This window comes from Haliotis rufescens, unplaced genomic scaffold (assembly GCF_023055435.1).
Source record: "Haliotis rufescens isolate VD_foot unplaced genomic scaffold, xgHalRufe1.0.p SCAF_13, whole genome shotgun sequence".
Taxonomy (NCBI): Eukaryota; Metazoa; Mollusca; class Gastropoda; order Lepetellida; family Haliotidae; genus Haliotis; species Haliotis rufescens.
The window spans coordinates 27,806,316-27,814,012 of NW_025963813.1; positions in this window are offsets into that span (position 1 = coordinate 27,806,316).

Below are 7,697 nucleotides of genomic sequence, written 5' to 3' on the forward strand. Positions count from 1 at the left end.
TCTTAATAGACTGAATGGTGAAACCATGAGGTTTTGAGGAGAGCAGCAAGTATTCCCCAGGAACAGAAAATAGGTAATTCTGGCTTTGACTACCAGTACCTCATTCAATGGTATAATTGTAATGTTTAGAAAGAAAATAAATAAAAACAAATTGAATGACAACACTACTAGAAAAATTCAACGAAGTTAAACCACCTTGGTGGTCATGTGGATAGAACGTATGCCCGGAGAGCGTAAGGTCGATGGTTCAATCCCTGGCCACGTCATACTAACAGACAATACCAGAGGGTAACTTGTTACCCTGCATGGCGCTTGGCATAAAGGAGATAAAACAACGACTGGGCGGCTCGGATTCTTTATTTTCTGTGTTTGAGTGGGGTTTCCATTTTCGGGAGTCCTTATTTTTTTGTGTTCCTCATCTCAAAGGTTTTCCAGAGGGGGGCGGATGCCTCATGCCAAGAATCGGAGAAACCAGGCTGTAGGAGAACTGCATGGTTGCCATTGCCTTAATGCCCACATGAGCACCATCTACAGATTTCATCAACGATACCAGATGACCACGAGCATGTCGTCCTCATAAAGTCTGGTTTCTCTGATTCTTCGTAAGTCTTGGCATTGCGCTGGTATCTATACAAGAATGTTCGATCCACGTATTGGGGTGCCGTTTATCAGAAAAGGCACAAGGAAACGCGAGTGAATTCTGATTTTCGTGGAAAGCATTCGGTACTTTGTAAGCACGGTACCATGGTCGTTTGTTAAGCTGCATTTTGGCGACCCATTATCTACATATTTGTGTCAGTTTTTGGCCGTTTACATTGAGTTCGGATACAGACTAATGTCAAAAACGTGATACCTCCCAATATGCATTTATATTTTAATGGGAAAATTTCAGGAAGTGACGTCTCTTTTACAGTTCAAAATATATGAACAATAGTGGAGGAGAACTCTATATCGCAACACAAATCAAAATAGACGAGTAGCTTTCATTCCAAGTTTCAACAGTTCACTTTAACGCATACTGTCATTTATTTATGTAGGACCGTGGTTTTCAAACCATTGTGAAACTTGATATTACGTTTTCCAAGAAGCATACAAATACAGACGTACGGCGGATAATTCAGGATAACAGTTCTTTCGGCGGGAGGGAAATTTGCTGGCGGCGGGAGATTAGAAACACAAAATAAGCGAGAACGCTCTAAGACCGTGACATGGTATCTCAGTGGGCTAGAACTGTAGAACTAGCATTAGTCTGGGCTCATACAAGTTGCCGCAAAAGGCCACTATGCTTGTAAAAGGCGACTAACGGGATCGGGTGGTCAGGCTCGCTGACTTAGTTGATGCATGTCATCGTACCCGAATTGCGTGGGTCGATGCTCATGATGTCAATCACTGGATTGTCTGGTCCAAACTCGATTATTTACAGACCGCCGTCATATAGCTGGAATATTGCTGAGTGCGGCGTTAAACAACTAACAAACCAAACCAAACCATTAGGATTATATGGAAAAAAATCATTTAATGAGTATCAATTCCTAACATATGGCACAGAAAGACACAGCTGCATACGCCAATATCATTTTCCAAAGGCGATGTCAGGACAACCAGGTCAGAAGGAACTTTTTATGTACATTTCCTTCTCCACGCGATGTAATTTACTTCGACTTTAGACACCTATTACACAACGCTACATAAGCTGATTTATGTCGGTTATCAAGCTTTTACGTTTGTAGGACATGGAATTCCAATCAGCATTGATCGAGCAGTTTTATGGGTGTCGCTCTCCCGCCTAACACTGGACACTGAGCATTACATGAAATAGAGAATTGTGTTGGAATTCGTAGTAGTGACCAAAATTACGTCCGGTGCAGTTCCCTGATTAGACTTGTGCCATGGGGCGGTGGGGTAGCCTAGGGGTTAAAGCGTTCGCTCGTCACACCGAAGACCCGGGTAAGATTCCTCACATGGGTAAAAAGTGTGAAGCCCATATATTGGTGTCCCCCGCCGTGATATTGCTGAAATATAGCTAAAAGTGGCGTAAAACCATACTCACTCACTCACTCACTCACGAGTGCCAATGTTGGGGCAGGATTTCGCGAACACCTGGTATCAGGACTATTTGATAGTTATTTATATACACATGCTTATGACGTGGTCGTAATCGCAAAACAGACTGCCTTAGCAGATGTTTCTTATGAGTATGGTCCTGTGCTTTGTTTAAACACGCAACACAAGGAAAGTGCGAAACATGTCACATCTAACCTTTTTGTGAGTAAGTGATAATGCTGCTTTGAATGAGTGAGTGAGTTGGGTTTAACGCCGTTCTGAACGGTATTCCAGTTATATCACGACGTTTCAGCTGAATGTGGGAGGAAAGCCCGAAGCGATGCAGACCAAAGACGATTAACACTAGCACAGATATGATGCTGACAAACCTAGGAACATTATCGGGGCGAACCCACAACCATAGGTTTCTGGTGTGCCCAAAGGACGCAACTCTGCACAGCCGACTGGGCCACTCGCTTTGAACAGACATTTCAGTGATAGCACCCATGTCGGCTTTGATGTGGAATCAAGTCCAAAGTGGCACAGACCATCCACTTTGGTGCGACACACGAGCATAGATTAGGGTTGTCATAGCGACTGATTTACGGCTACCATTGTCTGAAGTACATTTGACTCCAAAGGCTAATTGCCCTGTAGCCATGACATGTATATGTCTCCATAACTTAATTGTCATTATTTATAAGACACTAATCCCCGTTGTTAATCCTCACCAACATTTCATTGTATTTTGACTGTCAGTCAGCCTGGACTACCATATCACTTCCCTTTAACTACTGCTTTTTATAGTATGGCATTTATTGCCTTAATTGATCATCCCCTGAACTGTGTCGAGTCATCACGCCCATATGTCCAATGTCCAAAGCAACGTCATTGTCTCTTTGTCTGTCCATTGTTGTTCGTTACTATATATGTGTTACCATTACATGGTGTTAGTCAGGCTTGGTATTCCGAGTGCTGGCATAGGGACGACCTCGAGCAGGATGTGCCGCTCGTAGGAAACGCCCTGTGGTGAGCTGGAGCTCCGCTCACCTCTTGTACGCCTGAGCTGGAAGGTCCGCTCATCGCTGTGTTTGTGTTGTCAGAGCAGGTGTTCCGCTCATTGTGCAATTGTTGTTCACTGTTTACATGTTGTGCATAAAGCGTTCCGGGACAGTGATGTCGATTTTGTTCTTTATTCCCCTAAGAGCTAATTCCCTGTCAACATGCTCGTTGACAGGGTCAACAAAGGGGCGAATGTGGGTGCAGATGCAAGAAACACAAACTTCTGACACTCGCACCCACAGGGATTTTTATTACATGATGTTGAGCGTCAATCACAGTGTTCAATACAATCGTTGATAAGAACAATATTCATTCAGATATAATCGTTGGTGAAGGAGTTGAATTGAAGAGCTGTCGTTGAACGGTAAAGACGACTTCAAAATACAACTTTAAACTATGTTTACGTTTTGAGGCGTTATGATGAGGCAATTTCAGTCTCGTTATAAGACGACTATATTTGTTTACGTTGAATACGTTGGTGGGCGAGGTTCAGAAAACTAAAATAGAAAGAAAATACAATCCTTACTTTAGGCTGAACCAATTAAATAGTCAAAATTACCAATTTAAAACAATAACAAACAACTTTCCGACAAAATACTCAAAATTGCTTACAACTGCAAAATAATTACTAAATTGAAGTTATGAATGCATTGAACACTTGATAAATAAAATAATATTAACGTTGGCATTGAAAAATATGAGTTTACTTACATTTGTGTTGCTTTATACTTTGGAGAATTTAACCGTGGTCCTGACAGGATTGAGATTTGACTGATTGTGAGGGGAACATGTGTTTTTTAGATCATGTGACTTGAAATGAAATTGAGGCTGTAAACAAGTTAATTATTTATCTGCAAAAAAATCTTGAGAAATGGAGATTTGAACTCACAATCTCTAGGTTTCAAAGGTCATATGACATATTAGGACGAAAAACTTCATCCACTAAGCCAAAGTAAGGAGGTTCAAATTAAGATGACTTTATTCTCGAACGATATTTAACTTCGAAAAACTTTGGTTTCAAAATATAAATGAAACTTAAACCTTTACCAACATATAGAACATGAACTTTAAACAAAACTCTTGAAACAGATGAAAAACACCATTTCTGCCTTTACACTGGGATTCGAAGTCATTATCAGTGGCTTGTGAATGAGTAAATTAACATACTCCACCACGTCCAATATTATAGAAATCTGAGGAAGGAGTGTGTGAGTATGGTTTTACGCCGCTTTCAGCAATATTCCATCAATATCACGACGGGGGACACCAGAAATGGGCTTCACACATTGTACCCATGTGGGGAATCAGACCAGGGTCTTGGGCGTGACAAGTGAACGCTTTAACCACTAGGCTACCCCACCGCCCCCTGAGGTAGAAGCTACATAGTGACAACAGTGTGTATCATGCATGCAGACAGACAGGGGGACAATCACACTAGGGGCGAATTTGGGATGAGTTAATAAAGAGTAGGAATCGAGGACAGAGGACTCAACGGGGAGAGGACATTACTGAAAAGTTACTGTGAGGGTACCTTGTGTTGATCCACTGATCGCAGATAAAACTTTTATATTTTATTTTGTCGAATGTTCAGGCATCAGAAGTTTTGAATAAACTTCTCTTTTCTGTCGTAGTCGTGGAAAATGGCAGCCCATATGCGACTTCAAATTGTTTAAAAAATATGGGGAATTCAGTAGTAAATAAATGAGTTTGGATTCCTGCCACTGACAATCACAACAAAAACACTTCCACTCACACACTCACACAAGTCACTTATTTACAACGTCTAGACCAGTGCGTGGAGCATAATGTCCCTTAATTATCTGCAATTTCCAACATACAAGCGCATTCCTGGCATACTGTCCGCAGCGTGATATAATCCTACTCACTCTAAAGGTCGCTGAGCTTCTAAACAAAATCAGTTATTTTACCATTCACGGGGTGAAATTGCGACAGTATTATATAAAAGTTTAAGTGAAAAGAAAACGTATGCGAAAAGATGTTACGTTTTTGAACTTAATATTGGTTTGTTTAACGCCACAGCAATAGTCCAGCTATATGGCGGCGGTCTGCAAATTATCGAGTCTAGACCAGACAATCCAGTGATTGAAATCATGAGCATCGATCCACGCAATTGGGATCGATGACATGCATCAACCAAGTCAGCGAGCCTGACCACCCGATCCCGTTAGTCGCCTTTTACGACAAGCATAGTCACCTTTTACGGCAAGCATGGGTTGCTGAAGACCTATTATACCCCGGAATCTTCACGGGTCACAACCGGTACGGAAGTATGACAGATGTTATTATGACCGCCAACGATCTTGAAAGGTGAAAGGGGTAAGATGGGAAATTTGATAGTTGACGTTTGTGGATCAGTAGTGCGTAATACCGCCACGATTTGTCAAACAATTATTCACTCGACGAGGCGATTTGAGGAAATAGGTCCCACTCCTCTTGCAGGGCCCAGTAGTCGGCGGCCTATGACGTTGACGCACACGTCACCCTGTCAAGTCCAAGGCGTGTTCGGTGGATGTGAGGTGTCGGCTCATTGCATGGCCGATGGAGGTGGCCATTGACCATTCGTTCACGGTTAGAACGGGCGTTGTCTTCCTGAAAGACAAAACGTCGACCCAAACGCCGTGCAAGCGGGACAACAAAGGTTGTCAGTATGAACTCTCGATAGTACTGTCCAGTGACCTTTCCCTGTACTCTGTTAGGAGTGGGGTTCGCTCAGGCAGAGCGATGTCACTCCACATCATAAACCATTTGCGACCAACTCGTGTTATTCCGGGACAAGTTATGAATGCATTGAACACTTGATAAATAAAATAATATTAACGTTGGCATTGAAAAATATGAGTTTACTTACATTTGTGTTGCTTTATACTTTGGAGAATTTAACCGTGGTCCTGACAGGATGGAGATTTGACCGATTGTGAGGGGAACATGTGTTTTTTAGATCATGTGACTTGAAATGAAATTGAGGCTGTAAACAAGTTAATTATTTATCTGCAAAAAAATCTTGAGAAATGGAGATTTGAACTCACAATCTCTAGGTTTCAAAGGTCATATGACATATTAGGACGAAAAACTTCATCCACTAAGCCAAAGTAAGGAGGTTCAAATTAAGATGACTTTATTCTCGAACGATATTTAACTTCGAAAAACTTTGGTTTCAAATTATAAATGAAACTTGAACCTTTACCAACATATAGAACATGAACTTTTGAAACAGATGAAAAACACCATTTCTGCATTTACACTGGGATTCGAAGACATTATCAGTGGCTTGTGAATGAGTAAATTAACATATTCCACCACGTCCAATATTATAGAAAACTGAGGAAGGAGTGTGTGAGTATGGTTTTACGCCGCTTTCAGCAATATTCCAGCAATATCACGACGGGGGACACCAGAAATGGGCTTCACACATTGTACCCATGTCGGGAATCAGACCAGGGTCTTGGGCGTGACAAGTGAACGCTTTAACCACTAGGCTACCCGACCGCCCCCTGAGGTAGAAGCTACACAGTGACAACAGTGTGTATCATGCATGCAGACAGACAGGGGGACAATCACACTAGGGGCGAATTTGGGATGAGTTAATAAAGAGTAGGAATCGAGGACAGAGGACTCAACGGGGAGAGGACATTACTGAAAAGTTACTGTGAGGGTACCTTGTGTTGATCCACTGATCGCAGATAAAACTTTTATATTTTATTTTGTCGAATGTTCAGGCATCAGAAGTTTTGAATAAACTTCTCTTTTCTGTCGTAGTCGTGGAAAATGGCAGCCAATATGCGACTTCAAATTGTTTAAAAAATATGGGGAATTCAGTAGTAAATAAATGAGTTTGGATTCCTGCCACTGACAATCACAACAAAAACACTTCCACTCACACACTCACACAAGTCACTTATTTACAACGTCTAGACCAGTGCGTGGAGCATAATGTCCCTTAATTATCTGCAATTTCCAACATACAAGCGCATTCCTGGCATACTGTCCGCAGCGTGATATAATCCTACTCACTCTAAAGGTCGCTGGGCTTCTAAACAAAATCAGTTATTTTACCATTCACGGGGTGAAATTGCGACAGTATTATATAAAAGTTTAAGTGAAAAGAAAACGTATGCGAAAAGATGTTACGTTTTTGAACTTAATATTGGTTTGTTTAACGCCACAGCAATAGTCCAGCTATATGGCGGCGGTCTGCAAATTATCGAGTCTAGACCAGACAATCCAGTGATTGAAATCATGAGCATCGATCCACGCAATTGGGATCGATGACATGCATCAACCAAGTCAGCGAGCCTGACCACCCGATCCCGTTAGTCGCCTTTTACGACAAGCATAGTCACCTTTTACGGCAAGCATGGGTTGCTGAAGACCTATTATACCCCGGAATCTTCACGGGTCACAACCGGTACGGAAGTATGACAGATGTTATTATGACCGCCAACGATCTTGAAAGGTGAAAGGGGTAAGATGGGAAATTTGATAGTTGACGTTTGTGGATCAGTAGTGCGTAATACCGCCACGATTTGTCAAACAATTATTCACTCGACGAGGCGATTTGAGGGAATAGGTCC